The following is a 23735-nucleotide window of genomic DNA, read 5'->3' as shown; positions in this document are numbered from 1 at the left end:
TTTTGCATAAAATAATAAAAAAAATGTGAAATCTGTCAGTGTGGGTCATCTTCAATTTTGCATATAATAATAAAAAAATGTGAAATCTGTCAGTGTGGCTCATCTTCAATTTTGCATAAAATAATAAAAAACAAAAAAAAAATGTGAAATCTGTCAGTGTGTGGGTATCTTCAATTTTGCATATAATAATAAAAAAATGTGAAATCTGTCAGTGTGGCTCATCTTCAATTTTGCATAAAATAATAAAAAAAAATGTGAAATCTGTCAAGTGTGGCTCATCTTCAATTTTGCATAAAATAATAAAAAAAAAAAAAAAAAATTTGAAATCTGTCAGTGTGGCTCATCTTCAATTTTGCATATAATAATAAAAAAAATGTGAAATCTGTCAGTGTGGCTCATCTTCAATTTTGCATAAAATAATAAAAAAAAATGTGAAACCAAACAGAAAAAATAAAAACATGAAAGCCGACCCATCAAGCGAAATCATGTGTCTATTAACTGACCGAAATTCTTCACACGTTAGTTTTTTTAAAATGAAACTGAATCACGGCGGCAAAAAATGAACAATTACACAGATGCTGATAACAAAACAAAAAACTCTCAAGATTTGCAATTACCCGCCTAAGTATTACGAATAACCTTTGACCTTTAATAACCCATAACAAAAATCCACTAAGCAATACCGAGTGTATTCGTCGACAAATTGAAAGTATTATTATGAGTGTGAACCACGATTATGATAGGCCATTACACTATGTTACGATCGTGTAAAAGGATAATAAGGAGAAGCATCCTAAATAATGTTAATAAAACAAAGGATCTGCTAAAGTACAGGCTAATAACGATAAAACATAATGGACAGCTAAAAAAGCCTTACATTTTTTCCTTTTTTTTTTTTTTTTTTTTTTAATTCGTCGTTTTCCAAGTTTTTCACATCATGAACTAACAATAATAATGACAACACAACCAATAAATATAACATCCAAAAGGATACATTACCTCAAAGGCTGACAATTCTGATAATGAAAAAGCCTCTCTAACTTAATAAAAAGAATCTAAACCACAACTACGCACACATACACACAAACACACATCTCTACATCTCTCTCTCTCTCTCTCTCTCTCTCTCTCTCTCTCATATATATATATATATATATATATATATATATATATATATATATATATATATAATATATATATATATATAAAGGTTTTTTGCCACGAAGGAAAAAAAAATGAAAAAGCGAGATAGCCAAGTACTTTCGGTCCTGTAAAGGGTCCGAACAGGACCGAAAGTACTTGGCTATCTCGCTTTTTCATTTTTTCCTTCGTGTCAAAAAACCTTTTTTTATACATGCATCACGTTTTATATACTTCGTGATCAAGTTATTCATATATATATATATATATATATATATATATATATATATATATATATATATATATATGTATGTATATATATATATATATATATATATATATAATATGAGAGAAAAGGGCAACCTATTATCCTTTTCTAGCCCAGGCTTGACTGATTGATTGGTTAATTGAAAGAGTTAATGCGCTCCGGCAACAAGGCAACTAAGGTCATTGACGCCAATATCTGCCCAGGCCTGAAGGATACAAGAAAGAAATAAACGGAAGATAGAGGAGGGCGGGGCTCAATAACAAAAGGAATCAACAGAATTGCCTCGTAAACAAATACAAATAAAAGAAATAGAAGGATAAAAGTTCGGCCCAAAATGACATTCAGCAATAAAAATTATATTCTGCTTGTGGGAAATAATTTTACCAAAGAATTCTTGGTTTACTGTGATCGATCGAAATCATGAGATTCATGTATACGATAACGACCCATAAATAAAATCCGTTTTCATCTAGAGAGCGAAGTAGTTCGTCTCTTCATACTTGCAGGAAGAGAGAATTTAAAGAAACACAGCAGAAATATCATAAGAAACTCGGATTCTGGAAGAAAGAACGATACTTAACAACTCTCACAGTAACATCAAAGAAAACCTGTGATGCCAAATTATGAAAAACAAATAAGAAATACACCCTCGGTTGTATAAAGAGAAATTCTACTCATGAAAGAAAAACTTTCAGAGGTAATATAGAAGAAAATTCCTTGGTTCTGAAAGAAAAAACACGTCAAAGCAATCCTTCGATTTAGAAAAAAAATAGAGACAGAAAGGTTTCACCTAATTACGAATGCACGGCAGCGTGTCTCTTCCACGACAAGAAATTTCCAGCACGACAAGAAATATGTAGTGACAGAGAACAAAGTTATGATCTGGATAAAGAGACTTCAACCAGATAGTCACTAGATTATTCGGTGAATTCGGTAATACTTCAGCTATTAAAAAAGCACTCATATCTCCGTTGTTAAGTAACATACGATTTTTTTATCATCACAATGCCATTATTTTCCGAAATTGCAACAGAGAACTTTCTTAACCAGGAAAATTCTAGATTTGTGAATGATCATATATATAAAAAGAATAAAATTGAAATTAAAATGCCTACTGTGACCTTCAAAACATTACTTGATTGACAGCAATAATAACTTCCGTCATTCATTTCAAGAACGGTAATTCAATACACAGCTAAAAAGCACATATAAAGAAAAATAAATGAAACGGACAAAAGGCATTCGACAGCTATAAATGAGTAGACTAAAGCAATTCGACAACTACAAATGAATGGTCGAAAGTCATTCGAGTGCTTCAGATGAATAAACACAAGTAATCTCACTGCTATACATGAATGGACAGAAGTTATCCGTCAGCTGTAGTCGGACAGATAAAAGTCCTTCGACTGTTACAGGAAATCCAACCCTTCCTCGAAAAAAGAAATCTAAAACAAGGGAGGCGAGGTCTACGTTCCGGGATGAGGATCACAGAAAGATACTTAGTTAAAAAAGCTACACGGGCCCTATATATATATATGTATACAAGGAACACGTGTGACACCTGGACTCTCTCTTTTTTGACAAATGGAATATATAGAAAGGGATGAGAAACGTTCAAGATCAAGATCTCAATATAAATGTAAATGCGTGTACTGGAATAACAGGTTCTGGAGGAAGTGCAAAAGTGGGGCCCACAACCCTCAACCGAATACAGATGGAAAAAAATAAAAAAAGAGAACGGGGACATACCTCGTGGGCAGAGAGAGAGAGAGAGAGAGAGAGAGAGAGAGAGAGAGAGAGAGAGAGAGAGAGAGAGAGAGGACTTAAAACGGAGAAGAAATGTCTTTGTATAAATGGGTGCAGGTATGTATAGCGTGCGGCAAACGTTGTGGAAGTTTTCTAATCTGGGGGTTCGTACTGGATTCAATACTTGAAAGTAACAAAGCAGTAATGATTATTGTTTTTGTTTTGCTTTCTCTAGACACCCACAGAGGGAAATGGCATACAGTGCATATATTAGCTGTATATACACACACAAATATACAATATATTATATATATCTATATATTATAAAATATATATATATATATATATATAGATATATATATATATATATATATATATATGATATTTAGAGAGAGAGAGAGAGAGAGAGAGAGAGAGAGAGAGAGAGAGAGAGAGAGGGTAACCAACTGCCAAATAAAGAAGAATTTCGGGTAGAGCCGAATCACTCACTGCAAGCCACACTCACTAACGGATTCTTGTTTTACAGGTGATGGTTTCTGAGAGGAAGAGAGGCACGCCGTGTGATCCTGAGCTGAATGAAGAGGCAGTGGAAAAGCAGGTGAGAGACCACAGTGCTTTTTTATTCATTGGGAAGAGGGGAAAATTGGGGAAAAAAACTTACATATTCTGTAAACTAAGGATCACTTCATATGTTAATTTTTTTTATTAGGGAACAATTCTATACACTCATTTTGAATAACACCCCATATCTCTGAACAGTTTTAGACATTAATAATTAAATGGAAATGACTTCATGAAATTTTTTTAAAACTAGAATAAATGAACCTACTAAATCTTTGAATTACAACAACTCTACACACACAACTTCCTGGGTAAAGTTACGTTGCATCACCAAGACATCTTTAAAGCAAGAAATAAAAGGATCATTGCAAGTCAAAGATTTTTTCATTGAAATTATTAAATATTGTTATGGCCTTTCTTTTCATAAATCTTTATGAGAAAGAAAAATTGATGAACGCCAAGGAAACAATTTTAAAGCACGCCTGAACTGGAGGTATAGTCAGTAAAACATGATCACCAGGATTTCCCTTATCCATTTCAAACGATCTAAAGCGGAGAATTATTTCTAGACATCGATTAAAAATACCGGTGTGATAAATGTCCATTAATTACCTTCATTATTCACACAAATCTTAACTATACAATACCTGTAAATACAGATTTCATAAAGATGTTACGTTTATACATAATATATATATATATATATATATATATATATATATATATATAGTATATATATATATATATATATATATATATATATTATGTGTGTACATATATCGTATATGTAAATTATATATATAGTATATATAAATATTTCATATGTATATATATAAACACATACATATATGATATATATATGTCTTAATACGGGAAATTAATTTATCTAATACATTTCTCATCTGGATACTGACATATTATTTAATTCAGAAAGGAACCACAGAATTCTATAAAAGCGAAAATATCGATGACCATCGCATGAAAGTTATTTTTTATTAAAGAAAACATGCGAAACTCCTGCACCCATGCTTCAAAACGCTGAGTGAAAAGTATTTACATAACTTCCCAATTCTGCTTCTATTCAGTTTATCATCATCAGTTTGTCATACGCCTCTTAGACAGCGTATGACTTACGCCATAGTAGAGAAATTCAAATACATTTTTGTTTGTGCTGATCATGGATGTGTTAAATGAAGAGATCATGAATGAAGAACTGTGGGGGTTGTGGTACGCCGATGATATGGTGATTACTGCCCAAAATAGGACCTACAGAGAAGGTTTGGAGAGTGGCAGGAGTCTTTAGAGAGGGGTGGCTTAAAGGAGAATGTGAATAAAACAGAGGTTTTGGTGAGCAAAAGGGAAGATCAGAGGCAGAATTACAAAACAGGTAGAAAAGTTTCAATACTTAGGATTTACTTTAAGCCAAGAGGGAGGAAGCCAGATTGAAGTTGACAGTAGGATAAAAGCTGCGTGGGGGAAGTGGTGAGAGGTATCAAGGTAAAAGTCAAGATCTACAGCACAATGATAAGACCAGTGTTAAGGTATGGATCGGAAACATGTAGTACAGATTACAGAGGTGATAAGAATGGCACGGTTGAGATGGTATGGTCATGTGTTGAGGATGGATGATGAGGAGGGAGTGAAGAGGGGTTGGGAGGAACCAGTTACAGGAAGAGGATCGAGAGGGAGACAAAGAATTAGATGCGGAGAAGGCGCTTCAGGCAACCGACCCCTTAATGTAAGGATAACAGTGGGAAAGAAGAAGAGGAAGAAGATACAGTAAGACCACGTTAAATTGAAACAGCTTTTGTCAACTGTGATCGTATCAAATACAGAAAATTGATCCAGGTCCAACCATAGTGTAAAAAATGCACCGAGGTTTCCTTGGCACAATCGTGTTTTATGTACAATGTTTAATGCTGTGCGAGGTGCAGCCTATGAAACTTTCAGCCACTGCCCAGTGGTGGCCTGTCCTATGAAGTTGCCAGACGGCTGATCATGACTAATTTTAACCTTAAATAAAATAAACTCTGCGAGGCTAGGGGGCTGCAATTTAGTATGTTTGATGATTGGGGGGTGGATGATCAACATACAAGTTTGCAGCCCTCTAACCTCAGTAGCTTTTAAGATCTGAGGACGGGGACAGACAAAGCCACATCAATAGTTTTCTTTTACAGAAGACTAAAAACAAAAGCCATTACGCCTGTAAAGTGCAATTCGCCCCTTTGTATAATTATACATATAATATATCTATCTTTACACAATCATATACATACATATTTACACATACATACACATGCATACATTATATATACATATGTGTACACGCGAACACTTGCCATGTGTACCAGCCAAGTACTTACATTAATAGAAAAAGCAATAATAATCATAGACAAAACACCGCAATGCCGTCAACGCAAGGTCACGCCGACGTATGTATGCACCAATAGATTGTCTTCTGTGTAATTGCGGTCTAAAGCTAATCAACATAATAAGACAAACAAATTACCTACATGAGTAAACATTCTAAAAACACTAAAAACAATGAACCCACTGTTGTGAAACAATGTGCGATCGCTCTGCGGGGCCACACAAACAATAATTACCGATTACAAAAAGTTAATTCAAACCGGAAAAATGACTTTGCTGTAACCAAGTTCATTCGGAGGGAGGTTGGCTGTTTGTCTGTTTCTCTGTCTTCCTTTGCTGGACTACTTTTTTTTTTTTTTTTTTTTTTTTTACCTCTAATATGGTTATTTCTTCGTCGGCCCTGAGACACCTAAATATAAATAATTAAAAAACTACCCTAAGACTGGGAGAGAGAGAGAGAGAGAGAGGAGAGAGAGAGAGAGAGAGAGAGAGAGATTCATCCCCAGGGGGCCCATCTCAATTTCTTTTCTTTCAATGTAGAGGCCGACGGAACGGAGATAGCAATATCCTTCTACAGCCAAAGCTTGAAAATCAAACGAAAGAAAAATTAGGGCTTAATAACTCCATCCACCCCCCCCCCCCCCCGGCTTTCCTCCCCTACAACGACACCCAGTCCTAATGGGAATGAGAATGGAATAAGAGAAAGCAGGATGACCAGGAACCCCTTTTAAAAAACACAAGTCGTCTCCTTCGTAATGCCAAGATGAAGGGCTATCGGATACAAGCCAACAACCTAGCGTTTTTAATATAACTTATATATTTGGGGACTTCCAAATAAAACTCGCAAGTGTTTAAAACTCAAATTTAGACAAAATCGTTGGTTATTGCTAAAAAACCCAAACAAAGGATTTCAACACGATATCTGAAACAACACAGAAACAAAAACGTTTAATAATGTATATATACATTACCACCTGACGGTAACACCTGGCATTAAGTAGGAAATAACGAGAAACCTTTCAGGCAACACATCACGTTTCCAAGACAGTCAAAATCATCAGGCAAGACTTGACAAGTGAAGGCATCTTACGGAAAAAAAGGAAAGAAGAAAGAAAAAAAAATCGATCCACAGGGAGACGGGAATGCCACCAGGTCTTTCGAGCATCGCAAATTTCCACTAGGAGCCATTTAGAAGCCCATTACCATTATTAAAGCGTTGACCCACGAGAGGTCACGACCCTCCCAAAAAGCCCTCTGCTGATAAAAGAATAACGCTGATTGACCTCTGATCTGACTTCCTTGAATTACAACAATATTTTTATAAGCGAACAGGGCAGCCGTTATCTGCAAGACCTCTTGGGTACACTGTATATAAGCTCTTGAAAAAATAAAGAAACATGAAAAAAGGCATCCGCAAAGGCGCTCTCGCCGTTTTCGTATTTCTCTGCTGTCAGTCCCGGACTGATAAAAACGCTCTGGTAAATGACGTAAAAGAAAAGCTTACCCATAAAAAGTATGCTAATTAAGATACTCAATTTCTGAAAATGATTCAAGCTAGAAATTAAACCATCAATTACAGCAGACAGCAAAACACTCCGTGTATAGTACATGTGTTATATATAATTATATATATATATATATATATATATATATATATATATATATATATATATATATATATATATATATATATATATATATATATATATGTATCTTCTTCTTCCTAGCTTAAACCCATTTTTATATGGGGTCGCCATTACGAATGAGTCGTCTCCATCGATTTCTGTCTTGTGCCTCGTTCTCATTTATACCTTTCAATTCCATATCTTCCCTTACACAATCACGCCATCTCTTTCTTGGTCTTCCCTTCTTCCTTCTACCCTGCACTTCCATTTCCATCGTATGTCTTCCAACATGACGTTCCTCCTCCCTTCGTAACAGGTGTCCATACCATCGAAGCCTTCCTTCCTGTATTTTCTTCGATATTTCAGCTACCTTTGTTGATCCTCTTATATACTCATTTCTAATCCTATCTTCCCTTGTTACTCCCGACATCCATCTCAACATTCTCATTTCTGCTACATCCATCTTCTTCTCCTCTGTTTTCCTCATACTTGCCGTTTCTGTTCCATATAACATTGCTGGTCTGACCACCGTCCTATGGAACTTTCCTTTCAATTTCAGAGGGACCTTCTTGTCACAGAGTACCCCTGATGCAGACCTCCAATTATTCCATCCTGCCTGAATTCGGTGTCTCACCTCTTGGTCCATGCTTCCACTATCCTCCAATACGGACCCTAAAGTACTTGAACTTCTGTACTTTCTTTATTTCTTCCCCACCCACCCAACTCTTATGCTACTTCCACCGTCCTCAGTAATACTAGAACACATATATTCGGTTTTGATCTGCTTATTCTCATTCCTCTCTCCTCAAGTGCTGCTCTCCACCTCTCCAACCTTCCCTCCAACTCCTCCTTCCCCTCTGAACACAACACAATGTCATCCGCGTATAATATGCACCATGGCACTGCTTCTCTAACATCCCTGGTCATTACATCCATCACGATGTTGAAGATGAATGGGCTAAGTGCTGACCCCTGGTGTAATCCAACTCCTATCTCAAATCCATCCGTCTCGCCAACACTACTCCTCACACTTAGTATACACATTCCTGTACATCTCCTGAATAATTCTGACATACTTTTCCGGCACCATCTTCTCCCTCAAACATCTCCATATTTCTTGCCTTGGCACTCTGTCATAGGCCTTTTCAAGGTCTATGAATACCAGATGCAGGTCTCGTTGTTTTTTTCTCTGAATTTCTCCATTAGCTGCCTTATGCAAAATATTCCATCCGTTGTCCCGCTTCCCTTCATAAATCCTAACTGTTCCTTCCCTATTCTAACTTCCTCTCTCAGCCTGCTATCTATGATTCTTTCCAAAACTCTTCAACGTGTGAGACATTAGTTTTATACCTCTATAATTACTGCATTCCTGGACATCACCTTTACCTTTAAATATAGGTATCAATATGCTTTCCCGCCATTCTTCTGGTATCTTTTCCTGTTCGAATATTTTTACCATCAGATCATACAAGATGTCTACCCCTTCCTCTCCTAAGGCTTTCCAAACTTCGACTGGGATTAAGTCAGGTCCTGTTGCCTTCCCATTTCTCCTTCTTTTTTAAGGCTCGTATCACTTCATCCCTAGATATCCCCATTACCATTCCCATTTGTTTACCTTGTCCATCCTCTCTACAAGTCTTTCATTTTCTTCATTTAGCAGTTGTTCGAAATACTCTTTCCATCTTTTCAGGATGTCTTCTTCCTTTTTTACGACAGTACCATTCCTATCTTTCATTTGCTTAATATGGGTGATGTCCTTTGTTCTTTTATTTCTTACTTTTGACAGTTTGAGCATCTTACTCAACCCTTCCTTGGTTTCCAGTTCATTATAAACCTCTTCATATGTCCTTGCCTTAGCTTGAGCTACCACCCTTTTTACTTCTTTGTTTCTTTCTCTTAATCTTTCTCTGTCCTCCTGTAATATAAATATAAATAAATATATATATAATATATATATATATATATATATATATATATATATATATACACACACACACACACATACATACATATAGTGGTCACCAGGTTTGAATAGCGATGAACCCAGCTTACGTTTACTAGGTCCGTAGATTGCCTCCGGCTTACTGACCACCAGCCTAACCCAGTATAAATGAGAGCCAGTGCCTATTGAGGTCAATGTAAAAAAGGGAGTGAGGTAGCAACCTCATCCCTAAAGACGTATTGAGGAACAGGAGGGCTGTACCTTCTCGGCCAACGACTCCAACTTGAAGATATATATATATATATATATATATATATATATATATATATATATATATATATATATATATAATATATACACATACAGATACAGACACACACTAATACATATATTTATATATATATATATATATAAATATATATATATATATATATATATATATACTATACACACACACACACACAGAGAGAGAGAGAGAGAGAGAGAGAGAGAGAGAGAGAGAGAGAGAGAGAGAGAACAATTTTTGACCTTACGAAGTTTTTCATAAAATGAACATTAGCTAAAGTCCACAATATTTGTAGAAACCCATTGCATATCGTACAAAAAAACACGACTCTTCAAATAATAAATCATATCTGAACCGAAAGAAAAGGTCTATGGCCATTACATCTGTCTAGGTTTTTAATCGTCCAGGCTGTCGATGTATATATATAATATGATATATTATATATATATATATATATATATATAATAATCTAAAACAATTTATATCCTCTACCTTCATATTCTCCATTTTGTTACCTGCAAACCGCAATTCTTTTGGTCTTCCCGGTAATTGTGATAAATCTTAAATCTAGCCAGCAATATTGGCCGAACCGTAGCTTGGCAATCTATTTCGATTACAGCCAGCCTACAACGACACTACCGACATCTCTCAGATAGGTGATGATGACAGTGAGAGAAGGGTGCTGTTTTGCATACGAAGAGAGAGAGAGAGAGAGAGAGAGAGAGAGAGAGAGAATCATGTCCGGATGGGAGAGCTACCCAGTTACGCGGTCACTAACCTTATGCTACTATGATGTGTGAGTGGATGTGGGAGCACACTCGTACTGGAGGGGGTAGCAGCAGCAGCAGCAGCAGCCTTAGCTGTAGTCGTAGTAGTAGTAGTAGTCGTAGTACTGACCGGGAGTGGGAGGAGGAGATATAGAGAAAGGAGGAAGGTGGGGGGGTAGGAGAAGGACTATAGGTGGAAGAACCTTCCTTCCCCGTGAGTAGGAGAAACCAATACCATGATCCTCCCACTCCACTCGAGGCCTAAAAAGAAGTAAACACGTGCAGGAGGATCCTTCCTAACAGCATCCTATTATCATCCTGCTCCAGTGACTGAGAATTGCAGGGAAGCTGTCACTGATCGTCACCCTGTTTTATTATGGGTGTGTTTTTTTCTCGCATTGTTTTTTTCAAAAAAGTAAACCAGTAATCGAATATAGATTTGGTGTGCTTATATGCATGCACTTCTGTACATGTGGTTACGTACATCTGCATATATATATATATATATATATATATATAATATATATATATATATATATATATAATATAATATATATATATATATAATATATATATATACTATATATATATATATATTCTTAAATCCACGGTAGAATGGTGAGTGAAAAACAAAAAATCCCTTCACTAAGAAAATACATTATCGTTATTATCCCTTTCCCTTTCTTCCTTATTATCCGTTTCGTGCCTTTTTCTTAAGTATTATTAAGTTATTGTCTTTTGGAATAACGACACTGTGCCACACTATTACATATATATATATATATATATATATATATATATATATATATATATATACATATATATATATATAAATATGTATGTATATATATATCATGTATGTATGTAAAGGGTGTGCATGTATATATATAGACATATACTATAAGCGTGTTTATTTGCACGTACATTATAATTTTAAGTATATGCGTTTGTCTGCAATTCTGACATGTCCTCTTGTTCATTTCCATGGAAGTCCGCCCTCGTGTTTATACAAAGGCAAACAGCACAGCCATATATACACGAAGAGAAGCCGAAGCCAACGTAGGTAGGCTCTTAAGGGCTGGAACCAAGAGGGCTTGTCTCTGGGGCCTCAAACAGACGACCATAACCGTTGCAGCAGCCATGAGAGAAAACAAGTTTCCTTAGGCCAGTGAATCAAGTGTATCCAACATCACCCTCAGGTTATACCCTTCACAGCGAAGGTTTCACAAACACGGGGATGAAATATTGGTCAATTTCATACTGGGCTACTGGAAGATGTACTACAATGGACATGGGCTTCCCCTTTTCTCGGTATTTGCACAGACTATACACACCCACCCACACACACCTGGCGTATAAGCTCCTACAAAGAAGGTTCATATGTGATTCTGTGAATAAAGTATACACGTGACGCCGATTACTGTCTCGTTTCTCTCAGCACCCATCTAATTTTAGTAGCTGGTGAACACATACCATATACATACATATACACACATGCGAACACGTGATATATATATATATATATATATATATATATATATATATATATATATATATATATATATATATATATATAGTATATAATATATATATATATATAACTTCGAGCACACATACATATAGCATTAACGAAAACGCTAAACTGTCCGAGAATTAATATATATATATATATATATATATATATATATATATATATATATATATATATATATATATATATATACTATATATATATAAAATGTAATTATACTTATATTTTTGTATAATATCTAGAATAATAATCTCTTTGCTCAGACATGTACATAAGTAATGACAACGCTAAACTATCCGATTCTAATATATATACTATATATATATATATCTATATATACTATTATATATATAATATACATAATATACATACGAATAATAATCTCTGTGCTCGGACCTATCGCCGTCGTCCAGCGCGGGACCAGCTTTTCTCGCCAATGCCTCCCATATAAGAAATAAGGAAAGCACTTTGGTTTAAGCTTTGGGACGGTAAGTAATGTCGCTACAGTTGGGATTGCTATAACGGCCCTCTCTTTTATTACCTTTACGAAAACAAAAAATTATCTAGACCAAAAATGGCATCCATTCATTTAAGGAAAATTACGTAATAAGTGGCTGAAATTTTAATCTGAAGAAAAAATATTAGCAATACAGGAAGCGCGCTTACCAGCAGAAATGGGCAGATAAATAATATAAATTATATGTATCATTAAAAGTTACAGCCGTAATATAGACAATGAACTCTTTCTTTACCCTTTTTTCTATTCTCTTGAGTGGAACAAACGCTGGCAGTGACGTCGTAGAGATAATTATAAACCTACTACGGCCAGACCTTCAGGACTGTGACTCTGCCAATAAACTTCGCCCGTGCGGGGGATATGATCAGTAACAGTCAGCCTGTGGTAAATATGGGGCTATTTCCTTATTGGCTCCGTTCGCTGCTTCGCCCTTCAAGAAAGAAAGCCCATCGGGGAAGGACGTGATAAGCAGTTTGGATGGTTATTAAAAGGTCTCGCTTAATGAGTTATGTAATTCATTCGGTGAAGCTCGCCCTTACTTACAAGAGCCTCCCACTAGCTAGCTAGCTCTCTCTCTCTCGCTCTCTCTCCTCCTCCCAATTATACGAAATAAATGTTATATGCGTGTGAACGTTCATGGGGGTTTTTCCTTCCGTGATCTCAAGTAGACTGGTATAAGGAAGCGAACGTTTATTTGCACACATACACATGAGATATATACATACTATGTAGAGTTATGGACATAGAAAATACGGAATAGTGATATAATTTACCAGATATTCATCGATATTCACTTACTGCTGCATCGGAAAATTTAATATGGCCATATCATATATATATATATATATATATATATATATATATATATATATATATATATATATATATATATATATATATACACATACTATATATATATATATATAATATATATAATATTATATATATATATATATATAATAATAATAATAATGTTAGCATATTCCAATGGGAGGAAATGCAGCCATATTCTGAAGTTTCTATATGCATTTGATAGAGCAGATGAGGTCGCAAGGCTTACTACGGCTTTCTCCTTCCATCCTTATCTAAAGGGAAACGAAGGCCTCGACCATTATCAGCGAAATTTTCCCGTCCTCGGAAGTGAGAGAGAGAGAAGAGAGAGAGAGAGAGAGAGAGAGAGAGAGAGAGAGAGAGAGTCGGACTAGTAACCTCTAATTCAAAAGCCACAAATTTAACATGTTTTTACCAATGGAGAACATAAACTGAAATATTATACAAAAGGGCAAGCCCACATCCCTGCTACTGTATGTTTGACTTTACAAAAGTAAAAGAATAATAATGTCAGCTGTACATTCGATCATATATCAGAATGCGTACGCCATGTACAAATGTGCTTTATATTCAAAAGTTCCTGTTGATCTATTCGGTTCACAGCTCCCTTCTGCGTACAGCCTTCCTAATCTCATTTCTTTTTTTTTTTAACTTATCGTGAAGCAATTTTTCTCTACAAGAGATTTTCACTAATACTCTTAAGTTTTCCCTCGTATTCTGTTCAACTGTGATCGTACTTCTTCAAACTTAGTATCGTAATAAGAATGAGAAATGGAGTTAATGACAATTGCTTTTTGAAAACGCAATAGAATCAAATGTAATAAAAATTATTAGCATTACACATTTCCTTTAACGAACATTCAAATACTGATTTTTTTTCTTGTTAGCGTGCTGTGAACTTGGGCAATACTTTCTCTACCGTGATATAAAATTCTAGTATTAATTTTTCAACCTGGATTACAACATAGCATTTACATTTCCTATAACATGAAATTTATAATACACGCAATGGAATTTCCTTCGACATACATGAGGGCTGACAATTCTTCCGAGAAAACTGGAACAGTGAGAGCTAATTGCTCGTCTATAAGGATTAAATAACTAGGATCGAAAGTCTTCAATATGGATTAAAACAGGATGAGCAGTATTCCTCAACGCAAATAAAAACTCGAGTGATAAACTAACACTAGAGAGACTGATTCACTAAAAACTGATTAGAATACTTAGACCAGCCTGGCTTTCGTGGTGTACAATAAACGACTGTTCGTTCAAGTAGTAAAACGATTAATACCGAAAATGAAAATAGCAAACTTCAATTTCAAGGAAAATGTCCTGAAGCACGACATGACTATGTTACGTGAAGTTTCCTAAATAATAACAAGAAACAATTATTTCTCTCCCTCTAAATCATGGCAGTCATACTTCAAGATTTGCCAACTACACACTAATGGATTCAATTTTGGAACACGGCGTGAAATAATATCAAGAACGTGAAATATTTATGTAATAATTAAAACTTGATATGCCATTCCATTATCATTCAAGCAATAATGAAAAATATTCAATAAAACTCACTCAACATGTCTGTTTTATGGAACTGTTCTTAAACGGACCGATATTTCGATGCAGTGACTTGTTACTTACGACAAATGAGAAATAATTTTGTGCTTGGGAAGCGTATTAATACAATGTGAATTACGAGAAACATTGCATATTTTGAAACTATTATATAATTCATAATGACCTGTCAGGCGAAATCTCACGCTAATGAAAAATTTTCAGTATCCTAAGGCATCTCTTTTCTCTCTTCGTAGTCAATTTAAAAAAAGTTGCAGTGCCTAAAGTAACAACCGTTTATCTACAAATAACTCGACCTTCCTTACACAAATCACTTCAATAGGAATGGTTATATCTGCATTTATTTGTAGCCTAAGAGCCAAGGTAAGGTATGATTTTGGTAATATAAAATAACTATTATAAGAATACATAAAATATTAATTGATAAAATCCTTTTTCTCCCTGCCTCTCAGACAGATTACGTGAAAACTTAAAGACCGACTTAAAACTATTGTCCCTGTTGCGCATCTATCAAAAACAGCAGTTCCTTGCTGTTTGTGCGAAAGAAATTGCCAATAACAATGACACTGGGTATAAGGGTAACAATGCTAATCATTTCTGATAAAGAACGCAAATGACCCAGATTGTTTCAGTATGGTAATGGTATTGGCACAGATTTGAAAACTTTGATTTCCCTTCAAATTCATGGAATAATTCCATGAAATTTATGGCCACATTTCTCCATTTAACGTTTCTCTACCATGAGATGACCCAGAAATCTCAACGTGTTTGAAAGATTTTTTTTTTTTACTAATTGTCATTCAGTTTTACCCAATTAAAGCGAAGTGGCCTCCAAGGTCCTAAGATGCAACCGCTGTCAAGACCTAGTTCTTGACGACACCCCTGTAATAAATATTTCAGTCATTTGTCGTCCGAAGGTACCAAATGGTTCTGAAACATACTATTTTGATAGTTTACCACGATCAAATGCCTTGGTCAAATTACAGACCATGAGCCACACATTAACGAACTTCCAAACACCTGAACTGTCTGATTTCATTTTAAAGCTTACTATCGTTCCTTTTTCGCAGTGAAAATGTTGATTACAAACTGGAGATCAAACTAACCCAACTGACTCCATAAAACAAACAAATGGGCCTGCTCCTCTCTACACTACAAAGCTCCACTTCCTTCATTCTGCCGACTAGTGTTAATCTCACCGAAGCTGTAGGTGATCTGTCAGTTAGTGATAGAATTAACATTAACATGGATTATGTTTTATGTAATTATCTGATCGAGCACTCACCGCTCTTTCAGGCGGACACAAAAACGGGAAGCTTCTATCGCCATTAACAAGGTTTTCTTCGTTCTCCTAATTAGCAGATAATTCGAAGATCATTAGTTATGTTCAAGGTTGTGTAACTCATGTGATCATAATCTGCCTCAAAGACGTTCGTCCTTTAAATCAAACTGGAACAATGTTTTCATTAAACCGGTCGTCCGTCTTCCCAATTCAAAATATGAAAGTATTTTTAGTGTCGTTGTTCTTAAACCTCTTTAATACAATTTTGTTACCTTCTTTTTTAATATACTCTCTCTCCTTTATCTGCAATTCCGAGTTACGAGTTGTTTAAAATCCTTACGCATAAACTGCGGCTTTCTAATGTTTGCATATATAAAAACACAATAACGTCTACTCTAAAATAATCTCTGTAGTTCTACCCTTTTCTGTTCTATAACAATTGAAACTTATGTTATTCATGGTTAATTACCTTTTCCTTTATACATTATGCTCTTCAGACACTTCCTCTGAAATCTGAGAAAAAGTTCACAACTGAACCAAGGCCCTTTAATAATGCAGAATCACATACTACATTCTGTAATCGAACCTTTCCATTCTGGGGAAATAAGCCATTCTTCTAAAGGGTTGCTCTATCTAAAGATAAAGTTGAAAGAAAAGACAATGTTATAATTTCATTCTTTTACGGCAATTTGGAAATTCCCTTCACTGCAAAAGCGACAACACGTTTTGGCAATGCATTCAAGATAGAGCAGAGTCTTACTGAAGCAAACGTAATTATATGATTAAACTATCCAGTCTACTTGCGTATGGAGTTTTGCGAGCTGACATTCCAAAAATTTCTCCAAAAATGTTAGGTGATATAATATTAAAGTGTCTATGAAAATCATAGCAAATCCTTCAATTCAGAAAAATTCCGTTCAATTCTAACCATCCATACCCTAAGCCATGGCAATTTATGAATACAATACAGAAAACTCTCATAAGAAGAGCATCCTTCGTCACTTGCATTTCATAAGAGGTTTTAATTACAGGAAAGGTAAGCGAACAACTATCATAAAAAAAGAACCACACGGCCACGAAACCCCGCACTTATCTAGGTGCCAATAATTAATATCAGGCAGACATAAAACAAACCGGTATGAGGTCTTCGTTCTCCCGTTCTGGCATATAAAAAGTGAAATTAATCATTAAGGACATGAAGGGTGATTAAAAATGAAAGAGATACTTGTGCCTATTCACACGCAAGATATGGGTAAAAAATAAGACGACAACGCCAAGGAAATTCTAATCAACCACAGAGAGAGAGAGAGAGAGAGAGAGAGAGAGAGAGAGAGAGAGAGAGAGAGAGAGAGAGAGTCTGTATTGCTCAAATATTCATATAGACTTCAATAGCTACCTTAAGCTCATTTTATACTCGCGGTGAGTTTAGTTGTGTGCGTGAAGAGAGAGAGAGAGAGAGAGAGAGAGAGAGAGAGAGAGAGAGAGAGAGAGAGAGAGAGAGAGAGAGAGAGAGAGAGCGCTGTATAGTTCAAATATTCATATACATTTTAATAGCATCCTCTAGCTTATTTTATACTCACGGTGAGCTTAGGTGTGTGGTGTGTGTGGAGAGAGAGAGAGAGAGAGAGAGAGAGAGAGAGAGAGAGAGAGAGAGAGAGAGAGAGAGAGAGGTACTGGAACAGTTAACACAAAAGAGAAACCGAGAATAAAAAAATTATTCATATTCATTTAGAGTAAAAAGTCTTGAGAGAGAGAGAGTTAGGAAGAGAGAGAAAGAGAGAGAGAGAGAGAGAGAGAGAGAGAGAGAGAGAGAGAGAGAGGCCCCGACCCGTCAAATGGGATATCATAGCTCTTAAAAAGTTGCGGAATAGTATCGGTTTACGAAACGAACACGCGGAATATCGGTGGAGTCGGGTCGTTTTACAGTACCGGACTTGACCGGACTATTATTGTATTTATAATATAATATGTGGTCTCGCTTTGGGCTTTAAAAATATCCTTTCCCGTTTTTTCATTTGCTTCTTCGTTTGTTTTAGTTGCTGTGTTTCGTCTTGTTTTTTTATAACCCGTTATTAATCGATGTTTCATACTTCGCATTTAGAGGGTGTAATTCTTTTTGACGTTTGTATTTAATCGCTATTAGTATTGCAGCTTTCGTTATCATTTGTGACGATCCTAACACCATATAAAGATGCATTATCCTTACAATTTATGCTTGGTTTATGGAATTAGCGTCACATAATCAAAGGTCATCACAAAAAATTATTCGTTTAACAAAGCATTCATCATACTAATACTATTTCTATTTTAAAGACTCTCCTATTACAGTTAGAAATAGTAAGAATATATTACGATACAACAGTCCTTACTTTATTCATTTTACCCGCCGAGTGTCACATCAGGTCATCTCTTTAATTGAATACATTATGAAGAGCGTTAAAAGTATCCATTACTACTACTATGCACATTTCACAAAACGGACAAAATTTTGCACGGCCCTGATCTTACCCAAACTGGCATTCTATGACCAATTCCCGACCAAGGCAATGCAATCATTATGATAAATGTACAATTCATTAGCTTTATTATATTGAATATGATACAAGAGTTGATAAAATGTCGACTGGCTGTCCTACTTTTCAGCACTTGTTTGTTGGCAAAGTTTGCATATTCTTCTAGCCGTTTTCAATTCAGGACAGTAAATTATTTTGTTCCGAACTCTTAATGACCTACGTTAACAAACATTACTGTCTATGAACAGTGTTCTATTGTGGTCCGAGCTATACCAATTAATCCCTCGTCAACATGTTTGAAAAATCATTAAAATATGCATTTGCCCTTGTTAAGGACTGAGCACATTCGAATAAACTCATTAATGATATACCTACGACTGTCTTACTTATCAATAATCTCATTTACCCGTTGGGTAACAACTACACAACTGGTTATATAAAAGTGACACATCGAAAGATGACGAGAACGCACAAAGTGATACGAAATTCCACACCTAAAGAGACTGAAGGAAAAGCAGATGCTCAAAATTACTGCATCGCTCTCATAATCCCATTTACACAGCAGGTTCAGTCAAATTCAGAATGATTCCACCGACACTAATTGGTCATTAATTCCATCGCAGAGATAGTGCGAGTGAGTGTCGGCGGACTTTTGCAATGGAGTTTTTATTGCAGCTAAAAGAACCAGAAAAACAAAAACATAATTCGCAAGTATCTTCAGGTAAGAAAACTAACTTCTAAATGTCTATAGCGGGCACAGGAACATCAAGTGTCCCTTCTCACTTGTAGGTTAGCTAGATCTTAATAAAAGAAAAAAAAAGTAGGTTAGCTAGATCTATTTTACTCTGGTACAGTTTAAGCGGTTTTTGTTTGTTGTTGTCGTTGTTTTTTTTTTTTTTTTTTTTTTTTTTTTTTTTTTGTTTTTTTTTCTTTTTTTTTTTTTTTTTTTTTTTTTTTTTTTTTTTTTTTTGTTTTTTTTTTTTTTTCTTTTTTTTTTTTTTTTTTTTTTTTTTGTTTTTTTTTTTTTTTTTTTTACCAAAACAATTCCAAACAATAAAGCTGAATTTAATTAATCTAAAAAATTACCATAGCTAATGGAGAAGAAGATGAAGGTAAGGAAGGAAGCTGGAGCCAAAGCTAGCCAAGCCAGCTAAAAGCTGGCTCGTGAGATACAAAAAAAAAACAAAACCTTGATTTGTGGCGTATATATAGTTCCTAAATCAATTAAGCGTACTTTTCAATACTTCTCAAACTACGTTACATTTAGTTACTACACCTTAATGATGAATAAATCTTAAGAGGCTGAACTTCAACACCATAAGACTATAGCATGAAAAGATGGATAACTAATAAATATAAGAATGAGTTGCACCTGTTACCCTAGAGCCCCACAAAGATCGCGTCTCCGTGTAAGGCTCAGCTACATATACGCACTTAACACACCTGCGTGATCATCTAACCGCGACTTGACCATAATTACACATTCTTCTCAAGGGCTCTAACTAATATTACATTTCTTAGCTCCTAGACACAATGTCCATACGATGCATGTACAATAAACTTCTGTAAGTTGATCCTCACCACATTACTTCACACGTGGATGGAAAATATTCTATCTGGAGACTTCCTTCACTCTCATACAACGAAGACTGAAAAAAGGTCCATAGCCTCTTCATAGATTCTTTTATAATTCGGCAGGTAGGGTCTTCAGTCAATGTGTATCTCGAATTATATTACATCATTTATCTGAAATATACTGACAAGTTTCCAAAATCTTTATATTTCGAATTATGAGGCAGACAAACCATTATCACACTAAGAACTGAAACAAATTGATACAGAACTATCAAACAAGGAAATACGAAAACTAACAGAGCATTATCACAAGAGAAATTAAAAAACTGACGAAAACTTGTGTAACGAGAAGAAAAGGAAAACTAATGACTAAACGTCTAACTGAAAAAAACTGTAGTTGAGGAAAAAAGATGAAAAACTGACTGAGAATTGTGAAAATAAAAAATAAAAACAAAACACTGACGAAGACGTCAATCAGGAGATTAAAAGCTACGAGGAATTTTGAAACAAGGAAAAAAATGAAAACATAAAGAACCGTTAAACTTGGAAGAAATGAAACGTTAACGAAAAATGAAAAAGTTACATAGAATTGTCAAATAAGGAAAAAAGATTAAGAGAACTTGTCTAATCAATGAAAACTAAAAACTAAAGAAGAGCCACAACAACAGTAAAGTCAAGCTTTGTCCTCTTTACACAACTCCTGAACATGGAGGGCCAAATTAAAAAATAAAATTGAGTATCAATTATGAACTACTTATCGTACATCCCAGTCTGTTTCCTTATACTGAATCCTGATGAGATTCACAATATCTTAGAATTTAGTGAATTGCATTCAGTTGTGATGTGGAGATGGAAACTTAAGGACTGGAGAGAGAGAGAGAGAGAGAGAGAGAGAGAGAGAGAGAGAGAGTGTGTGTGTGTGTGTGTGGGGGGGGGGGGGGGAATCTACCGAGGGTACCTGAAATATCATTACCCCCCCGCTTAAACGCAGGGATTTGTCAGCCACAAAAACGTACAAGTTCTTTATCAGTTGGTATATGCGGATGTTCAGTGAAGGTTTTAATTCTTTATTCGCTTTTAATGATAATTGTAATGTCCTTTGGGAGCGGATACTGACCTGTCACATCCTCTGCTTGTAAACAGAGCGGCACAGAAAAACTGAAGCCTGTGATCAAAACTGGGGCAAATAAATGAGGAATCGGAGCAGAATTGACAAGATTTTCGAAGTGATTTTTACGACGTGAACTTGAAATTTTGCCCATACTGTAAAATAGAAAAATACGCAAAAAGCTGATTAAAACACCTTATGCTCTAATTCAAACCCTTTCCTCCGATTGCAATGTATATCAATTCCGCTTGTGTATTATATATAATTATATATATATATATATATATATATATATATATATATATATATATATAATATATATATATATATATTCATGGTATAGATACCAGATTATCTTATATAATTATAATATACATATAATAGGGCATTACATATATATATATATATATATATATATTATATATATATATATATATATATATATATATATACATATCTATATATATATATATATATATATATATACATATATATATACATATATATATTATATATATATATATGTGTGTGTGTGTGTGTGTGTGTGTGTGTGTGTGTGTCGCGCGCGCGTGTGCGTATAGTTTACATGCCTTTTCCTTTTAGAGACTGGTTCATGAAATTGTTAGCCTTCTGGTTTTTAGGAAGTATTTTGTTGTAAGGTTGATTGTCCTATGTTCCTTCACAATATGGTTCTGACCCAGCAATATATCTATGAAGTACCAGGTTCACGATTTAAAAAAAAATAAAGAGAGAGAGAGAGAGAGAGAGAGAGAGAGAGAGAGAGAGAGAGAGAGAGAATAGATTTTTACAGGAAAACATCCTAAATCACTTATCCCAAGCCAGGATCGAACTCGGGTCTCTGACTAGTAATGCAAGGCTATTACTGCTAGGCTATAATTTATGAGTACGTAAAATATGAGAGAGAGAGAGAGAGAGAGAGAGAGAGAGAGAGAGAGAGAGAGAGAGAGAGAGCTTGCTAGCTTAAACCTCTACAACTTCACCGCATACACTTTCAGAAACTACAAATATTCGAGTTATGGACCTTGGAAAGGTCTATTAATCTATTTTCTCAGACCTCGAACCTCGAACCAGCGAATCGAGCAAAATACGAGAATCTTCAGATTCCAGTACCTTCGTAAATGGAAAATCCTCTGGCTAAGCTTTCTGCCGAAACGAGGAAATAATATTCATTCCTACCTCAGTAAAGTACATGGTTCCATAGGCACTAACATATACACAAAATCGTAAACTCGCGTATAACAGTCATCATACATCGTGCAACAAGCGATGTTGGCGAGATGATACCCCCTCCGGTTTCTCCTCCCTCCCTTCCCCCCAGGGGTCCTTCCCTCTCCTTAACCTGGTGTGGATCTGAAGACTGGCCCCGATGATCCGTCGGCCTGGCTGTAGCTGCTGCTGCTGCTGCTGCTGCTGTTGCCGATGGATGAAGGTAGGAGAGGTAGGAGGAGGAGGAGGAGGAGGAGGTGGTAGTTGGGATCCCCTTCGGTAGTCAGATGAGGGTTTTGATATGCGACACATTTCCTCCTTGGAAACCCTTAACGACCGACGTGCCTCATTACCCATTCCCTGATTAGCGTGTAAGGTCCCCTGATTTACGTTATTGGCTGTCTTAATTACCCCCTCATGCAACCAATATGCATTTAAAACGGTTAAAATATTGGGTACGAGGCCCGGATGACCAGGAGCTATGAGCATGTCGGATGTTATCGAGTTGCCACCAATGTAGCTCCACTAATACCATCAATTACGGACGTCACTTCACAATGGCTTCTTTCATCCTGTTCCCCGGCTCTCAATTTCCCTCGCTCCTTCGCAGCTGCAGAGGGAAAAATGGCCATAAAACTATGAGACGCACCACGACAAAAGGGTTATAAATCTACGCTGGATTTTACTCGCGCTAACCCGTTGGTGACATGACGTAGTATTTTTTATCATTAAAACAAACTTCCCGAGGATTTTCTCCCTCCTTAAAATTTATGCTCTCGATCGCTATAAGTAGATCTGACTTTTAACGTCCCTCCATGCAGACAGTACGTTCACTCTGTTACAGATATGAGTGGTGACTCCTAACCTT

General features: G+C 35.6%; 1 protein-coding gene and 1 long non-coding RNA gene across 2 annotated transcripts in view; one reads left to right on the top strand and one right to left on the bottom strand.

Moving 5' to 3' along the window:
- Positions 1–23735, bottom strand: part of LOC135207648 (uncharacterized) — a 522810-nt gene that overhangs the window by 87412 nt on the left and 411663 nt on the right. The window lies entirely within an intron of this gene.
- LOC135207882 (extracellular serine/threonine protein kinase four-jointed-like) overlaps positions 1–23735 on the top strand; it is a 117505-nt gene that overhangs the window by 71484 nt on the left and 22286 nt on the right. Inside the window, exon 2 of the mRNA XM_064239781.1 lies at positions 3681–3752. The gene's annotated coding sequence lies outside the window, so the exon portion shown is untranslated. The remainder of the gene's footprint in view (positions 1–3680; positions 3753–23735) is intronic.

This window comes from Macrobrachium nipponense, chromosome 34 (genome assembly GCF_015104395.2).
Source record: "Macrobrachium nipponense isolate FS-2020 chromosome 34, ASM1510439v2, whole genome shotgun sequence".
In the NCBI taxonomy this organism is placed as follows: domain Eukaryota; kingdom Metazoa; phylum Arthropoda; class Malacostraca; order Decapoda; family Palaemonidae; genus Macrobrachium; species Macrobrachium nipponense.
The sequence above is the reverse complement of the archived record's forward strand: the minus strand, read 5'-3'. Positions and strand labels throughout refer to the sequence as shown.